This window comes from Schistocerca gregaria, chromosome 3 (genome assembly GCF_023897955.1).
Source record: "Schistocerca gregaria isolate iqSchGreg1 chromosome 3, iqSchGreg1.2, whole genome shotgun sequence".
In the NCBI taxonomy this organism is placed as follows: Eukaryota; Metazoa; Arthropoda; class Insecta; order Orthoptera; family Acrididae; genus Schistocerca; species Schistocerca gregaria.
In genome coordinates this window covers 777,989,500-778,009,543 of record NC_064922.1, presented here as the reverse complement: position 1 = coordinate 778,009,543, position 20,044 = coordinate 777,989,500, and positions in this window count along the sequence as shown.

Genomic DNA, 20,044 nt, shown 5'->3' with positions numbered 1-20,044 from the left:
GATATTTCAATCGAGACAGGGACAAGGAGAGCCAATTGCGACATGGGCAAGCCGAATAGATGAAATGCAAGGGGATTTCAGCGAAGCAGTAAGCAGAGTTACGGCTAGGGAGAACATAAAGGGCGCAATAGAACTGGTTGATTCACTGAGAAGAGCATGCTTTATACAAGGGTTAAGCAATGATAGAATACAGACGATAGTAAGAAGTAGAGGCGATGAAATCACGCTAGCAGCGGCCGTGGAACTAGCATTGCAAGAAGAAAGTGCAATACTGTCAATGAAAGAGCGGGGACTAGCCCCAAGAGTAACTTTCAACCGGGGAAAGGAAACGGTGAAGAATACCAGAGATATTAGAGATTTGAAATGTTTCAATTGTGGATTGAGAGGGCACATGGCAAGCAAGTGTAGAAAGAATAGGCCAGAGTGAAGAGTACGGATAATGACGGGCAAAGAGTTTACGAATTTTTGTTACGGGTGCGACAAGCCAGGACATACAGACGCGGAATGCCGGGTAAGATTAAGAAAAATTCAGCCGATAGATACAAGAGACTTTAGAGGAAATCATAGGGAAGCTGATGGAGGGTTACGAGAGTGGAGGTGCCCACAATGTAATCTACCAGGGAACTGTGGAGTTCCGTGTACGAGGGTAAAAGACGTTGCTTGTTTCAAGTGTAAGCGGCCGGGACATTACGCGAAAGATTGTCACGCAGGGCCCTGGCACGCATGGAGAAAAGGCAGGGTGCCAGTATCGAGCAAAACCGGTAAAGTGGTGCAGGGAAACTAAGAGGCGGCAAGGCCGCACAGTCGGGCCTTGTTGCGATAGGTAAACCCTCAGTTAGGGTAATCGACTGTGCAACAGAAAATGACGTTTTGGTTTTATACTGCATAGAATTAAAAAGATATTTGAAGTTGCTAATAGACACTGGAGCACAGTTGTGTCTGCTCAAGAGAACGAGTATTCCGATAAATAGTACACTTGCAATTAATGAAGCGGAAAGGCTTCGGCTAAAAGGTGTAACCAGTGAGGCCGTCAGCACAATAGGTACGGTACAGGTACACTTAAATGTGGACGGTTCTGAGCAAGTGGGGCAAAAATTTCACGTGTACGGGAGAGAATTAGATATTCCGTACGACGGACTGATAGGCAGAAATTTCTTGACAGAGCATAGAGTTAAGTTAGACTATGCAGGTAAAATAGTGAGACTAAAAGGGCGAGATATACCCTTAGTAGTAGAGGAAGAGCCAAAGGGACATGAGAACGAACAAGATTCAGAAGTAGGCGGGGAAATAGGGCCCCGAGAGGAAAAAATAATGTTATTAAAGGTGGAAGGAAATGTAAAAAGGGGAATCGAAAAGGAAATGATTATTCCTAGGCAGGAGATTGCACAAGGGGTACATGTACCTGAAGCGTTAGTAAAAGTGCGAAATGGGAAATGCATAGTAAGTGCATTAAACTTGTCAGAAGACAGAGTGCAGTTAGGAAACGTCAGGTTAATGACGGAAGAATTAGAAAAAGTAGGGAAAATATGCGAAGTAAAATGTTGTACTAATGTCATAGGAAAGACAGAAAGTCGTACTAGTGTGTTGCGAAGGCAATTAAGAATGGATCATTTGAACGCTGAAGAGAAAAGCGCTCTAGCAGAGGTTTGCGCGGAATACGGAGATGTATTTCATCTACCAGGGGATAACCTGTCCTATACTTCCGCAGTGAAGCACAGAATACCGATTGCACCGGAACACGCGGGAAAGGTAGTAAACGCTAGACCGTACAGGATCCCGGAAGCGCAAAAGGAAGTGCTAAGGGAGCAAATAGAGCAGATGCTAAGAGATGACATAATTGTCGAGAGTAAGAGCGCTTGGAACGCACCGTTACTGTTAGTTCCAAAGAAGCTAGACGCTAGTGGCAAACAGAAATGGAGAATCGTAGTGGACTACAGACGATTAAATGATATCACGGTAGGCGATGCATTTCCACTACCGAATATCTCCGAGATACTGGATCAGTTAGGGCAAGCTAAGTACTTCTCGACGCTTGACCTCGCAAGCGGGTACCATCAAATATTGACGGACGAGAAGGACAGAGAGAAAACGGCATTTAGCTCAAACTATCAGCATTAAGAATACAAACGAATGCCGATGGGACTGAAGGGAGCCCCAGGATGTTTTCAGAGACTGATGAATACAGTCTTGGCAGGTTTACAAGGAGTGAAATGCTTTGTATATCTAGACGACATAGTATGCTATGGGAAAAACCTGCAGGAGCATAACGAAAAGCTCCGGGAAATATTTGACAGGTTGCGAGAGCACAATTTGAAGCTGCAACCAGGCAAGTGTGAATTCCTGAGGAAGGAAGTAATCTTCCTAGGTCATTGCATCACTGACAAAGGAATATCACCAGATATGGCGAAGGTGGAGAAGGTGAAGTTCTTCCCACAGCCAAAGACAACTAAGGAACTAAAAGGGATTCTCGGATTGATAGGTTACTACCGCCGTTTCATTGCTAACTTCAGCAAGATTGCGAAACCTCTCCATGAGCTCTTAAAAAAGGGAGTGGAGTACCGATGGAGCGAACGTCAGAACAATGCGTTCGAAGAACTAAAAGAGAAATTAATAAACCCTCCGTTACTTCAGTACCCTGACTTTACGAAACCGTTCATCATTACAACGGATGCGAGTAACGCAGCCTTGGGTGCAGTGTTATCGCAAGGTAAGAAGATTGGCGAAGACTTGCCCATCGCATATGCATCCAGAGCATTGAACAAAGCCGAACTAAATTATAGCACAACGGAAAAAGAGTTGTTGGCTATAGTTTACGCAGTAAAACAGTTCAGACCATATGTATATGGCAGAAAGTTCACTGTAGTGACAGACCATAAGCCACTAACGTGGATATTTAGTGTCAAAGATCCGAGTTCGAGACTCCTGAAGTGGAGACTGAAACTCGAGGAGTATGATTATGAAGTAATATACAAGCCAGGAAAGTTAAATAGTAATGCGGATGCGCTGAGTAGAATAAGGCATGAAGGGAAGGAAGAGATAGATGCGAAGCAGAAGGTGGAGACAGAGATCTCGGCAGCAAAAGCAAATGGGGAAGAAAGTTCCGTAAACGTGCGGCAAGCACAAGTGTCGAGTGAAATAGAACAGGAAACGGATAGTGGTGAGGAAATTAGTCCCGAAGAAAAAGAAAATATACTAAAGGAAATGCATGACAGTTCCTTGGGAGGTCACCAAGGAATGCACAGGACACTCGAAAGAATTAAAGCATACAAGCAGTGGCGCGGAATGAAGCGTGACATTGAAAATTACATTAGGAAATGCCCATCGTGTCAAAAGAATAAAAACACGCAAATGAAAACTTGGATGCCCTTAGAAATTACAGACACAGCAGAAACAGTATTCGGAAAGTGTGCGATGGATATAGTGGGTCCACTAGATGTATCTAATACAGGAAAAAGGTACATGTTAACATTCCAAGACGATCTGAGTAAATTTACCTTAGCAATCCCAATTGACAAACAAGATGCCGAAACAGTAGCTGAGGCATTTGTGGAAAACGTAGTATTAAGGTATGGAATTCCATCAGTATTATTAACAGATCAAGGGTCTAACTTTCTGAGTGATGTATTTAAAAGTGTATGTAAATTGTTGAAGGTAAAGCGTATAAATTCTACAGCGTACCACCCTGAATCAAATGGTGCACTAGAAAGAAGTCATAGAACTATTGTAGAGTATCTCAGACACTTTGTAACAGGAGATCAAAGTTCTTGGGACAAATGGGTACCGTATGCAATTTTTGTGTTCAACACTACACCACACAGCAGCACAGGATACACACCATTTGAATTACTATACGGAAGAAAGGTTAACATACCAGGAGTACTGCAGCAAGAAACACAGCAGGTAAGTTACAATTATGAAATGTATGTAAATAAACTAAGAGCGAGAATGCAGGAAGCCCACAGAGTGGCCAGAGACTCGATTATAAGAAGTAAGAAAATCAGTAAGGAACAGTATGACATGAAACAAAATCCAAAAAACTTCAAGGTAGGAGATAAAGTATTACTGCACGATGAGTCGGTGAGACGGGGTAGATCTCGGAAATTAGATTCACAATGGAGAGGTCCATTTGAAGTAGTAAAAGTGGAAGGTCCTAACGTAGTAATAAAAGTTAAAAGAAATAAGGAAACAAAAGTACATGCCAACAGGCTGAAACAATTCTTTTAAATTTCAGGTATGGCACTCAAGTGGCAGGTCGTGAAATTCGTCATAGTGATAACAGCATACTACATCACTGCATCAGAGCATGCAACAAATGAGTACCAAGTGACGCCATTTCCGAGTTCATCAGGACTGTATTACGATAATAGAGGACAGGTAGAAATATACAGTACCACATGGAGAATAGTCACATACGTAAATCTAGATATAATAACAGAAAGGTTTCAGAATGCAGAGAGGTATGGTAGGGCAACGGTACAAAGGTGCCGAGAAACACTAACACAATTAAATGTAGGATTAATAGAATGCAGGGTACTAGACCAACAAGTAACCCATCATGTGGAAAAAATCACAGGATTGCAACTTTTAGTACAGCAGCTAACGAAACACGAGACCAGAAGGAAGAGAGGAGTATTCAACTTCGTCGGGCAGGTAAGTAAAATACTGTTCGGGACGTTGGACGAAGCAGATGCAGCATGCTATAAGGAAAGAATAGACGCTATGGAGAAAAACTCAGAAGGGTTGTTGAGGCTAACGAAGGAACAGGTGGCAGTGGTAAGAGCCACATTGGCGGGAGTAAACAGGACGGTATATACACTAGAGTCAAATGAGCACGTTCTGAAGACAGGTATGCAAAGACTAGAACGATTCATGAAGGAATACGTGAAGGAAACCGATATAGGGTTTAAACGTGTAGCGTCCTTCGCCACAGTAACAGAGCAAGTATTACAACTATCGGCAGTGTTTGGTCAGATCGAAGAGGAATACGAACAAATGATAAATGCCATTGTAAATGCTCAGAAGGGAATACTACAGCCTCATATAATTAATCCAGTCCAAATTGTAAAATACCTAAGTTTAATACGGGAAGAACTAAAAGATGTAAAGTTTCCTGTTCCTCTTACGGAGTCCTCAGGTTATCTATTGTTAAGAATAATTGATTTAGATGTTTTCATCTCGGGTAGCATACTAGGATATGTAATTAATATTCCATTAATAAATAATAACAATTTCAATTTGTATAGAGTACTCCCACTACCAAAAGAAATTCCAAACATGAAAGGTAAATATGTGTACATACAGCCAGAGAAAGAATTCTTACTAATAGATGAATCCAAAAGGCAGTACGCGAAACTTTCTGCGGAGGAACTAAAATGCCAGGAGCTAAGTAAAAATAGGAGACTGTGCAAACAAGCACTCGCCTTGCTGTCAACATTCGACCACGAAGAGTGCGAAGCCAAATTGTTGCAACCGGTAAGAGAAATTCCGGAAGATTGTGTGCGAAAAATAGTCGCACTGAATCAGAGCCTTTGGACTCATCTAAACAGTAACGAATGGCTATATGTAGCACCGAAGGAAGAAGGCTTAACAGTATTGTGTGGAAGGGAACCACCAAAGGACCTAGTAATAAAAGGGGTAGGAAAAAATTAGTTTTTACAGTAAATGTGAGGGGTATGGCACTAGAGTGTTCATACAAACAGATAGAGTGATTCAGGGTAATGTGACGAAGAAAGACATAGTTCCGCAGATCAATCTAGAATTCGATTGTTGCGTGGTAAACAAGGAAAAAAGGAATGTCTCAACGTTAGCATTAGATTTGCCATTGGACCAGGTAATAACACAGTTAGACGACTTGAAAGTCGCAGGAAAAAGACTGGATGATGTCCAGAAGATGGTAGAGAGACAAGAGGAGGAAATGAAGTACTCCAGGTACTTCACACATTACTCCATAACTACGCATGTAGCCATATCAATAGTTATTCTAATCATAATAACAGGCTTTTGTAAAAACTGTAAATGTTGTAAAGTCTGTTTTAAAAGTATATGGAAATATTTTGAAGACAGTGATTGTTGTGGAAAAGTATGTATAAGAAATACCATAGTGAACCAATACCCAGAGACTAGTTCAGCTAGAAGACACAGTAATAAAGAAACTGAAGAGATAGTAATTTATGAAAGATGTGGAAAAGACCAAGGTATTGAAATATGTAATTGAAATGTAACTGTATTTGAAATGTAATTCTAATTGAAATGTGAATGTATGTATCAATGAAAGTGTCTTTTGATTTTAATACAAATGCTTTTGACATAACTGAATGTTAGGCATGTATAATGTAATTGTATTATTGTGTGTTTAATGAATTTGACTTTACTAAATGAAAATGAAAAATATAACATATCAGATGCTAATGTAATAAACAAATCTGTAAAGCATGTAATGGAAAAAATAATAATAAAAGAGTCACAATTGACGCTACTCTGAGGAGTAACGCCAATTTCCCTGGCGGGGGAGGTGTTGTAACCGCAGAAAAGCCAAGTCTAAATGCAGTTGTTCTCAGACGATACACCAGAAATCATACGGGGAGATAGAGTTAACAGGGGACGCCAGGCGTGTCAGAGGGGTCACAAAAGAAAACGACGCAGCCAGATAGCCGAGGCGGCGGTCCAAGCGGCCAGGCAGCTGCGCGTGATAAGCAAGAAAGCAGACTCAGCTCTTAAGATAAACAGGGCGCTCTGGGCAGGTCCCTTAATAAGCAATAACTTGCAGTATCAACACTCTTGGCTAGAGGGAGAAGTCTGGGAGCGGAGAGAGAAAGAAAGAGGGCCCTAGGTGGGGACCGCACTACGTCATGAGGAGCCAATGAAGGGCTCAGGACGCAGTGCGTGACCATATAGGGAGAGGCCCCTCTACCCCTCCACCCAGCTTCTGAAGAAAAGTACTGAAGTTAATACTAAGGAAAAGTTGCACTCGACGCTACGTCACGCCAAGCGCTGGCGGGGTCGAAGGGGAAGAGCTAACAAAACTCGGAGGCACGCCGCTCCGGAGATCTCTCTCTCTCGGGTTTAGGCAGCGACGGTAGTCAGCGTGAGTAGCAGCCGACTTGGGCTGAGGGCGGGCTGCAGGCAGACAGTTGGAGATAGTCGCCGATGAGCGTTTAGGCAGCGACCGCGGGACTCTGACGTAGGGTGCTAGTGTGGGCAGCAAAGTGCTGGGAAGTTCTATCAGGCAGCCAGAACGGTGAAAGTCAGTCACCGTCTCTGTAATGGGCTTGGCTATTCTGTAGGTACAATCACTACGCAGTTAGGGTGATCTGTATTCTTTATGAATAAATTAGAACTTTTATAACGTCCATACGAGTTTACTTCTACCAACATCCTAGCCTTGTACCTTCACACCAGGGAATTTAACATCTTAGCCAGATCAAAAGTCTCCCTCTCAATTAGGTCAACCGGCTAATTCCCGTTTACGAACCGTGTCGCTCAATCCCTCGCAAAACCCACGCTTGGGACGCGACATTGTGCTGTACGTGTCCCTTCACCTTTACACTTCACTATTTCATTGGAAACAGTGGACCTAAGGATGTTTAGAAGTGTGGAAATCTCGCGTACAAACGTGACACACAATCATCTGACCACGTTCGAAATCCGTGAGTCCCATTCTGCTCTCTGACGATGTCTAATGACTACTGAGGTTTCTGATATGGAGTACCTGGCAGTAGCGACAGTACAATGCACCTAATATGAAAACCGTATGGTTTTGGGGTTGTCCGGATACTTTTGATCACATAATGTATGTCCTTCTTAAGCACTGCCAGATACGCAGACACTGCCTTACGCACATGGCATTCCAAAGTGCTTAAGCGAACGTGAGGATGGTTCCTTTGGAGAAGACAGGTCTGATGCTTTGCCCATCCCGCACTCTAGCCGAGCCCGTGTTTCGCCACTGGACGCTATAACCTGGCCTGGCTGGCCTGTGGTGTGAGAGCGAGAGTGGCCGTGTGGTCGCGTGTCGACGACAGCCTCCGCTGGCGGACCGCCAGCTGCAGTCGGATCCGTGGCGACGCCGAGTGTGGGCTGCCCGCTGCTCCAGCTCTGCCAGACGCCGAGGCGCCGCTGCAGCCTGCGCGAGGACGGCTGTGCTCTGCTGGGGGCAGTCCACGTGCCGCGCTTCTTTGCAGTTATAGACCAGACCTTGGCAACGGGTCTTCGTGTCACGCTAGCAGGCAGCCGATGGGTCGATAGTACGTGCCAGCCGAGGAGCAGCTGTGAGCTACGTACATCTTTACGCGGATTATTCAAAGCTCGTGAACGATCTTTCATTCACTGTCGACTTTTCCTGCATACTGGCGCTTTTGCTTTTTGATGTATAAACATACCAGAGGAAAAATGCTCCTATTGGAGCAGAAAATAAGCTTACACGCTCGTGTTTTAAAAGACTGACTGAAAAGTGGGGCACTAGTTGCTTCATTCTAACTTTCTCGCCCCCTTTAAAAGTTCTCTCAAAACTTTTGGCGTGGGAACACGTTCGCGCTTTTTTTAACATGTGACTCGCATCTCGCTCTCGCAATCTCCTCTAACTGTAACTAGCTCACACCCACTAGTCCGTCACTGCAAGTCGCTCATACCGGTCCACTCCCATTTGCCCGTTCTTATTCACTCATTATCTCTTTGTGTCTAACTGCCACTGTCTCCTGTGTCACATTCACAGTCTTCTTCGTTCTGTCACACAACTACTGTGTCCTCTCACTGTCGCTGTGTCGCTCTTGCTCTGTCTTATGCTCCTTTCCACGGCTGCTGTCTCTTCTCACTGTCACTACCTTTCTCTCCCCAGTTTTCATTATCACATACTCTGTCTCTCACTACCTCTCGTCCGCGGCTCGTGGTCTTGCGGTAACGCTCTCGCTTCCCGCGCGCGGGGTCCCGGGTTCGATTCCCGGCGGGATCAGGGATTTTTCTCTGCCTAGAGATGAATGGGTGTTGTGTGTCTTTCATCCTCATTCACTCGAAAGTCGCCGTAGTGGCGTTAAAGAACTTGTGGAGCGGCGGGCGACCCCGCTACGGGTCTCCCGGTCAACTATGCCATACGCTAATTATTACTGCCGTTCGGTCTCAACCACTTCCACTTTCTCCTTCTCTTTATTCCTGTGCCAATGTCTCCTTCACTCTTTTCCTAGCACTGTTCTGCCACTGTCACCGTATTCCTTTCTTTCTCTCCCACTGTCGTTGTCTCTTACGCTCTTTTTACACCTCAAACACTGTCTACTACTGTACAGTATTTAATAAATTTCCTTCTCTTCCCCACTGCCATTGTCTCCGTCCTCTCAGCATAAAACGTCATGAATATGTTCGCACGCCCAAATTTTCGGGAAAATTTTTGAAGGTGGTGAGGGAGGTAGAATGAGGCAGCTGGAACCCCAGTTTTCAGCCGTTTTTCCGTTTGTTCCATGCCACAGTGGGGCATGCAACATATATTAAAAGAATTTTATGGGTCAATAAAATGTTGAAATTGAAATAACGCAAAATTGTATAATTTTACATCACACCGGATTTTACCAGCACAAACGTTTTGCATGTGCTTCAGTATTACAACATTAAGTTCCCACAACCTCTCTATTGATAACGGTGACTGTTTACAGCGTACTTCTCTGTACTGCGTCACTTTGAAAATTACGTTACCACCACACACTGGATATTACGTGTACATGTAGGATAAATGTGTGGCCCTGTATCTCGGAAACGGATAAAGACATCAAGAAATTCGAGGATTGTAACTTTAATAGTGGCAACTATTTATTAACAACTCGTGCAAAACAGATACGTGTTCCAAAGTTTTACTGACCTTCAAAGTAGTCACCAACATTGTGTATAACCCGTTGCCTGTGATGTGGAAGTCTTAGGATACTCTTAGCAGTGCCAGTTGTATTGACAGTTCGAGCGGCGCGGTCTATTGCCCGACGAATTTGTAGCAGTTCTGAAGCGAATGCCGTGATATGTTTCCTTCAGTTTAGAAACCGAGTTGAACTCACGAGGGCTTAAGTCAGGAGAGTGCAGTAGGTGGTATAGCACTTAGCAGCCCCATCAGTCAAACAAAGCAGTAACAGCTTACACTGCACGTGCTTGAGCATTGTCCTGCAAAACGATGGTCAGGTCCTGCAGAAAATGTCATCACGTCTGTCTCTAAGATGGTCGTAGGTTTTGTTCAAAAAATGAATAGCCCTCCTTGAGCAACATTCGACAGTTCTTAAAAATCTAATTTCCACTACATCTTTCTCTCAGTTCCGGATTCGCTTCCATAAAGTAGAACAGGCATTGCGACTGTTTTGTATACGGTTTCAATTTTGTGGCTTTCCTAACTTTATTTTTTGAAACTTTGTTTTTGGTTTCATGTACGTTTTGAAAATTGTCAGTTTTATTTTCTACGAGGACATGCTAAAACGTATTGCCTCCGCATGTCCGAAGGAACATTACATCGTTCTTCTTAAGAACGCAGACAGTGCAATCCGTCGCGACCAGGCAGTTACTTTCAGTTAAAATGTCCTTGCCTGTACGGGAATTACATAAAGTATATACGAATACGAGTTGTGGGTCAGGAACGACATATGTGGAAGCTTGGGCCTGATCGTGAGTCGTGCACGGATAGCCAAATCTGTTAAGACGACCTCTCTGGTGGTTGATTGCTGACTGACTGAGAGCTCAGGATACCATGTTTTTATCTGTTTGTGTTGAGGGATGTGGCTGGGCTAGCGTGCGCGCTGCTATTGTAGACCGATGTTAACACTCCCACTACCTTCTCCGTGACATTATTTACAAGTAGAAATATAGCAGTTCGTGATGCCGCTTTTCGTGTCCTTCGTTTCATTTTGTGTATGTTATCATCGATACAATAATCACGTTGTATGTCGAATCTGTGGAGATGATTGTGGCATTAGGATTTCACACCAATTTATGTAGAACAAATTTTGATTCATGAGGGATTCAAAAAATGTAACTAATATGGCTTAAGTTATTTTCAATGACGATAATGGTTAATTTCAGGTTGTTTCACTGTAAAAACTGTAGGGAAGGTGGCTTCATGACGCTAATATTTCCGATAAATGAAGAAAGGCGGAAACAGTGGGCAGTTAAAGTTAATCCGGGATACGGTAATCACAAATTAGTTTGTGGAAACCTGAACATTATTCATTTCCCTGTGAATTATGTATTTTATATTGTGATACGCCATTACTCATATCTAATCAATGTGCACTGAGGCGACATGAGTTATGGATACCTCCAATATCGTTTCGGACCTTCGTTTTCGGGGATGGGGCAGCAACTCGACTTCACATGTACTCAACAAGTCGTTGGAAGTCCCTTGCAGAAACGTCGAACCATGTTGCCCCTATAGACGTCGCTAATTGCCAAAGTGTTGGCGGTGCACGATTTTGTGCGCGATTTGACTTCTCGATTCATCCCATAAATTCCATGGGATTCATGTCGGAGTGGCCAATTCATTGGCTCGGGTAGTCGAGAATGTTTTTCAAACCAGTCACAAATAATTGTGGTCCGGTGATATGGCGCATTGACATCCATAAAATTTCCGTCGTTATTTGGGAACACGATGTCCGTGGATGGCTGTAAATGGTCTCCAGGTAGCTGAAAATAACCATTTCCAGTCAATGATCGGTTCAGTTGGACCACAGGACCCAGGCCTTTCCATGTAAGCACAGCCTACACCATTATGAAGCTAAAAATAGTTCAAATGGCTCTGAGCACTATGGAACATCTGAGGTCATCAGTCCCCTAGAACTTAGAACTACTTAAACCTAACTAACCTAAGGACATCACGCACATCCATGCCCGAGGCAGGATTCGAACCTGCGACCGTATCGGTCGCGCGGTTCCAGACTGAAGCGCCTAGAACCACTCGGCCACACCGGCCGGCCATTATGGAGCCACCAGCAGTTGGCAGAGTGTCTTGTTGACAACTTGGGTCCATGGCTTCGTGGAGTCTGCACCATGAGCTCTTACCAACTGACTCATCTGACCAGGCCACGGTTTTCCAGGTGTCTATGGTCTAACCGACATGGTCACGAGCGCAGGAGAGGCGCTGTAGGCGGTGTCGTACTTTTAGCCAAGACAATCGCGTTGATCATCTGCTGCTCTAACCCATTAACGCCAAATTTCTCCGCGCTCTCCTAACATATATGTTCGCCGTGCGTCCCACATAGATTTCTGCGGTTATTTCATGCAGTGTTGCTTGTCTGTTAGCACTGACAACTCTACGCAGTCGCTGCTGCTCTCGGGCAATAGGTAATGCCTGAAATATAGTATTCTCGGTAGACTCTTGATACTGTGGATCTCGGAATACTGAATTCCCGACTACTTCAGAAATGCTTCTAGCTCCAACTAGTAAGCCGCGTTCAAAGTCACTTAATTTCGGTCGTGCGGCCAAAATCACCTGAGTACAAATGACAGCTACGCCAATTCACTGCCCTTTGTACCTTGAGTACGCGATACTATGGCCATCTGTAAACGGGTATATCGCTATCCCATGAATTTTTCCTCGTCAGTGTAGGCTTTGTATTCTCCACCGGGTATTATCAGAGCGTTTGTACAGTCAGTCAGTAGGTAGTCAGTGTTAATGCCTGACGGATAAATAAAAATGAGTAATAGTTGGCCGGCCGGAGTGGCCGAACGGTTCTAGGCGCTACAACCTGGAACCGTGCGACCGCTACGGTCGCAGGTTCGAATCCTGCCTCGGGGATGGATGTGTGGGAAGTCCTTAGGTTAGTTAGGTTTAAGTAGTTCTAAGTTCTAGGGGACTGATGACCTCAGAAGTTAAGTCCCATAGTGCTGAGAGCCATTTGAACCATTTTTGAGTAATAGTTGTTTAACGAAAGGCGTGTCTAGGGCAGTGGAGGTGGAGGAAGATGTGATGGGGAAGGGGGAGAGGCAGGGCAGCTGCGGCCTCCATGTCAGCCGCGGTTGTCGCGCGCTCCAAAGCTGCCGCAGATAACATGCGCCGTCATTGGTGCCAACACTGGGGAACCACAGTCCGTCGGAGCGGCTGTCGTGGACAACGGAAGATTGATAGCGCTAGTGGCAGGCATGTAACAAACGGTCGCGACACTTTGCCTCTTCTAATGGAAAGCATCTACGACGTAAAGCAGACCAGAGCTGAAAAATTTATCCATTGCATTCTTTTCAGATAACTTAAGGGTTAATTTTTTCCGGGACACAATTACGTTTTCATTTACGATATTTCATCATTCGTTGGCAAGTTGCCTCATCCTGGCGTTTCCGTGATAATTCGGGAAAATGCCAAAACATTCCAGTTAGGACGGTACGGTATTTTTGTTCTCTCTCTCTTCAGTTTAACGATATTTTGCCTGTCTTGTAATCTGTGTATTCACATTTACTTGTTCTATGGCAAAAATGAATACTTCACACGTTGTTTACGTTGTTAAATCAACAACAAACCCTTTTTATATATCTATACGACAGTATAAACAGCAAGTGGGAGTTAATTCATTACAATGTTATATACAAAATAAATAAAATACCTGTTTCCGGCCTTCTGACGCCGTAATCAAGATTTATACATAAAAAGAAAAGCTCTGGCAATGAAACTGTGACTTAGAAACGAACATTGTCACAGTAAGAACGCTATTGATAAAACGATAGAAAAATTTATTATAAATTTTCCCATAATTTCTTATTTTGTCACTCCTTCGATCGTTTATTAGACGAGTAAGTGTGATACCAGTTTAGCACTTGTTATTTGTTGACTTTATGTCAAATAAACAGAACCAAAAAATTTCAAGTCTCTAACTTCATAAATGGAGAATAATATGCACTGCTCGGAGTCATTTACTCTGATATCTGATATTTCAGTGTGTAGCTTGTAAACCGGGCGGGATAGCGCAGTGGTTAGCACACTGGACTCGAATTCGGGTTTGGTCCCGTAGTCCTTACCCCAAATTTCCAAAATTTCGAATTCGGGAGGACGACGGTTCAAAACCCGCGGTCGGCCATCATGATTTAGGTTTTCCGTGATTTGCCTAAATCGCTTAAGGCAATTGCCGGAATGATTGCTTCGAAAGAACGCGGCCGCTTTCCTTCTCCATCCTTCCCTAATCCGAGCTTGTGCTCCTTCTCTAATGAACTCACTGTCGACGGGTCCTCCTCCTCCTGTAACTTGTAAGCCCCCTCTTGACCATAACGTGTGCACTGCAGTATTGCAGGTGCAATGCAGTATTGCACAGACTGGTTAAAACTTCATTGTTCGTACAAGTAATTCCAGTCTAACTTCACTCTAAAGGTAACGATGAATGTTCGCTTACTTAATAGAAAGGTGGTTATGAAACTGCGTGGTTCACTGCAATGCTTTCGAAACTAAATTCTACCTAACCATAGCCATTTTTTGAAACGGGAAGTCTTTTTCTTCATACGGTATGATGTTAATGAATATCACCTGGCAAGGTAGTGCTTGTTACAATTACTAATACACATATCAAAAAAGTTTTGCATCACTCCGGTTCCCAAACTCTTGAAGATAAACGTTGACTGTGGATATTGTATCACAGACACAATCCCTTTGACTGTTCAGAGATGCCACTAAACGCGCCAAAAGATGTAAACAAACCTGCATGAGCAGCGCTTATTAGACGGAGGCGGTTCGACAGCCGATCAGTTCCAGTCATTCCACACGACTCGTGTTGTCTGTAGTTCAACCATGCCTAGACGGCCAATACCGGGGTTCGATCACGTCCGTATTGTAACTTTGCGTCAGGAAGGGCTCTCAACAAGGGAAGTGTCCAGGTGTCTCGGAGTGAACCAAAGCGATGTTGTTCGTACACGGAGGAGACACAGAGAGACAGGAACTGTGGATGACATGCCTCGCTCAGGCCGCCCAAGGGCTACTACTGCAGTGGATGACCGCTACCTACGGATTATGGCTGGGAGGAGCCCTGACAGGGACGCCACCATGTTGATAATGCTTTTCGTGCAGCCACAGGACGTCGTGTTACGACTCGAACTGTGCGGAGTAGGCTGTATGATGCGCAACTTTACTCCAGTCGTCCATGAAGAGGTCCATCTTTGCAACCACGACACCGTGCAGCGCAGCACAGATGGATGCAACAACATTCCGAATGGACCGCTCAGGATTGGCATCACGTTCTCTTCACTGATGGGTGTTGCATATGCCTTCAACCAGACAAACGTCGGAGAACTGTTTGGATGCAACCCGGTCAGGCTGAACGCCTTAGACACACTGTCAAGCGAGTGCAGCAAGGTGGAGATTCCCTGCTGTTTTGGGATGGCATTGTGTGGAGCCGACGTATTCCGCCAGTGGTCATGGAAAGCGCCGTAACGGCTATACAATACATGAATGCCACCCTACGACCTATAATACAACCATATCGGCAGTATATTGGCGAGGCATTCTTCTTCATGGACGACAATTCGCGCCCCCATCGTGCACATCTTGTGAATGACTTCCTCCAGGATAGCGACATCGCTCAATTAGAGTGGCCAGCATGTTCTCCAGGCTTGAACCTTATCGAACATGCGTGGGGTAGATTGGAAATGGACTACGTGACCCACCAACCACTCTGAGGGATCTACGCCAAATCGCCGTTGAGCAGTGGGACAATCTGGACCAACAGCGCCTTGATGAACTTGTGCATAATACGCCACGACGAATACAGGCATGCATCAACGCAAGACGACATGCTACTGGGTATCAGAGGTACCGGTGTGTACAGCATTCTGGACCACCATCTCTGAAAGTCTCGCTGTATGGTGGTACAACATGCAACGTGTGTTTTACATGAGCAATAAACAGGGCGGAAATGATATTTACGTTGATTTCTATTCCAATTTTCTGTATAGATTCCAGATCTCTCCGAACCAAGTTGATGCAAAACTTTTTTTGATGCTGGTATTTGCTGGTTTAACAAGAACTATCATTATAAAATATGAGAATTCTATTAGATAGCAATATTTAATGGCTGCTGACAACCAAGTGATATTCCGTACTTACAGCACATGCTCAAAGATAGGCACGCTGGGAAGAAAAGTGACTGGTTTGGTTCCGCCTGCCAGTAAAAAAATACGTGGGAAGTGCCCCAACGTGCACGAAAAACACCACTCCTCTATATCGCACATTGCCCACTTCAGGGCAGTAGTGTCAGTTGTGTTGTAGCTACCTCGTGATTCGCCACGGCAAGAAGTGTTGTCGCTCCAGCTTTCCTACGGGCAGGCGTGCATGGATCGTTCAATAAGGGCGACACATTCTGAGTTGTGGAACTACTCACGTGTTAAGTAAGTTGAAGGTAATTTTTAATACCATTGATTATTATAATGTCTGTGCTTATACACTGTCTGTATCTTACATTACAGTGTCCTTAGGACACCCATCCTGTGTTTATACAGTGTCTGTATCTTACATTGCAATGTCCTTCAGCCACGCATGCAAGTCTGAAAGAACAGACACTGTTTCGACAAATACAGGTGATGCAAATATTACGAAATTTCGGGCGTTGCAGCGTACAAGAAAAAAAAAAAAAAAAAAAGGAAATTTCAGCTATAAAGAAAATTCATATTGAAGCCCTTTTCCTCGATCAGTCCATACCTACATTACGTAGTCCCATTTCTGTTCTATGTTTTCGTAAACTATGTTCCTTAAATTGTATCTAATTGATGTTCCTTACTCAATTTCATTAATTTTTACTGTATTAATTTTCATAAATTATAATCTGGTATACTTTGTAGGCCTAATAAAACTATTTCAACTTTTTATCATTTTTTATTCTAACTTAAACATTAACTGTGTGTGACGGAGCTCGAATGTCGTTTATATTACAGAAAGTAAAAAATAAGGAAATTTTATTTGAGGTGGAAAACTGGCAAAATTATTACATAAGAGGTCGTAACAAGAACAAAAATGTTCTCAGAAAAGCAAAAGAAGTGACACAATTCAAATAATTAGTTAATAATTTCGTGATAACACCGTACATTCGATGAGAACAGAATTAGATCTCCATATTACTGTCGTATAGAATATAATGAATTTGACTGTCAAAAATACTTATTTGAAATTTAAAGGAATGTTATACTAACTTAATACGAATTTTATAGAATTCTGTAAGTCGATTTTTCTCAAGTACTGCATTTTTGAGTCGTGTCACTGTCCTTGACAGAGTGCGATATATTAGCACAGTCATACTGTCTTAACATTTAGAAGGTTCTTAGATGCCATGTTATTGTTCTTGAACCGTTTTTGCTTAAGAAGTTACGCTAGTGCTATTCGATAAAGAATGTCAGTTGCTTCTATGATCTCTTTTTCTCCTATACTAGCGCTGTTCAATAAAGAATGTCAGTTTCTTCTATGATCTCTTTTCCTTCAGGTGCGCCAAGACGCTTCGCATTCCAATTAAGGAACGTTTACATACATCTAATCTACATAAATATTATTCAAGCCACTATACGGTGCATGACGGGGGGTACCTTGTAAAACCGCTACTCATTCCATTTCCTTTTTCATTCGAAAATAGGCCGAGGCAAAAACGACAATCGGTATCATTCCGTACGAGCTCTGATTTTCTGTTATGTTTTCTTCATATCGCTTACGCGTGATGTATTTTGTGGCAACAGGATCGTTCTGTAGTCTTTCGCAAATGCCATATCTCTCAACTTCCTCAATAGTGTTACGCGAAAAGTAAGTCTTCTTCCCTGCACGATTCTTACTTGAGTTCACGGAGCACCTCTACAATATTTGCGTGTTGATCGAACCTATCGGTAATACACCTAATATCCAGCCTCTGAATTGCTTCGATGTCTTCCTTTAATCCTATCCGGTGAGGATTTGAAACACTTGAGAAATACTCAAGAATGAGTCGGACAAGAGTTCGGTCCGCGGTATCCGGTATAGATGGCTACACTTTCCACAATTTTCCCAATAAAACTAAGTCGACCATGAGCCTTCCTTGGTACACATCTTACATACTCGCTCCGTTTCAGATCGCTGTGCAACGTTACGCTCAGACGTTTCGTCGATGTGACTGCGTCAAGCATCATTGATATTGGACTGGAACACGCAGGATTGTTGGTCCTACTCATCTGCATTAAGTCAATTTTTCTACTTTTACAGCAAGCTGCCCCTCATCGCAGCAAATGGAAGTTTACCTGAGTCATCCTGTATCCTCCTACAGTGACTCAAGTCTACACTTTCCTGTATATTACGATGTCTCCAGTCGCAGACTGCTGCTCACCCTGTCTGGCAAGACGGGGAGGGGGGGGGGGAGGGGGGGAGGTTGTGGCGTTAAGTTTCTGATCACCAGACTTGGCGCTAGTGTCGTGGATTCAGTTCCAAACCTCTTCTCGTCCGCAGCTCGTGGTCGTGCGGTAGCGTTCTCGCTTCCCACGCCCGGGTTCCCGGGTTCGATTCCCGGCGGGGTCAGGGATCTGCCTCGTGATGGCTGGGTGTTGTGTGATGTCCTTAGGTTAGTTAGGTTTAAGTAGTTCTAAGTTCTAGGGGACTGATGACCATAGATGTTAAGTCCCATAGCGCTCAGAGCCAAACCTCTTCTCAGGTATCTCTGAAGTGAGGGCGCGAGAAACTGTTGACGGCGATCTATATGTCGGAACCGTTAAGCTCATCAGCGAGGACATGCCTAGGTGCCGGCACCAGGTTTCATCCTCTCCCTTCCTTTAACGCTTAACAACACAAACACAGCACAACATTATCCAAAACACTCAGCACACTCATCCACGCGAGACAGACACACTTGACACTTCATAACAGATAGGAGGAAGACAACGGCAAACCGCCACCAACATAACCTTGCCATGAACAGCGGTGTTGGCTTCTTGGGTCCCACTACGCTCACATTCTGTGGGTCTTTGCGCTGCATTAGTGTTACAAGACTCATTGCTGATGAAACAACGCAACAGTTTTGAATTAATTCTAAAGCCTCTCTTTATCTGTTGATATTTTATCTTTTATGTCTGTATCATTCATAGTAGTTTAAGTAGCATGTAAAGGTTCGAAACAAATGGAGATATTTTAATCGTATCTTAAACGTTAGCGTGAACGTGAACGTGACAAACGTTTGTGAACGTGAAAAACTAATGATAGAGCGATATATCTTTTACCGCAATTACGAATTTATTACAATGTTTGCCTTTCTGTCGATCTTTGTTTTGCTCAAGTAATATCAAACAGTTTTATTCACTGTGGGAGGTTCGTGAGCATCAAAATAATTATTTGAGGTACACAACCAAACTCGTAAAACACAAAATAAATATACCTAGTTTGCGGTTCCATAAACTGCAATTAACTGCCAAACCGTCGCTGGTGTGCATTTGAAACTAGCGGACCGAGTGGTCGACAGTGCTTTATAGAGCGGCTAGTTAAACGCCGAATGTCACGTCAGCGACATGCAGTTGCTCATCTGTTCAGCGCAATGTTCCGGAACTCGGATCTATTTTCGAAAGCTACGTCCTCAAGGGGAGCAGCTGTATTCTCACGAAGATCTTCATTTGAAGTCTGTGTACTCCGCTATCACAAAAGCATGGCAATAAACAAGGCGTAGGTAGGCTGCTTTTACCCAGACTTGCCACAACGTGGGCGAAGGGGTACATTCTCAGCCAGCCAGTGAAGGACTATATTTTTAGCTGAAAAAAGCATTTACTTGTATTTCAATCCTTTTTTATGTCACTACACTTGGCCAAACATGTTTTTTTTTTTTTAAAATATTGTCAGTAGATATCGTCTCTGACGTACTAATCTGGCAGATCTGAAAAATGCCGCTCAGTGACTACCATGGTCGCATCACTGGATTTAAGATTGTATCCAAGCATAAATATCCTTGTATGTGGGAGCAGGGAGGAAGTAAGAGGAAATCAAATCTGGTGAATAGGGCGGATCTTACAAAATCGCCAAACTTGTCAGCTAAAATCGTAAACTCTAACTTACTGCTCCCGAGTGAGGAGGTACAGTGATTAATATAATGGACTCGTATTCGGGACGAGGACGTTTGATTTCCCCAATAGTTTA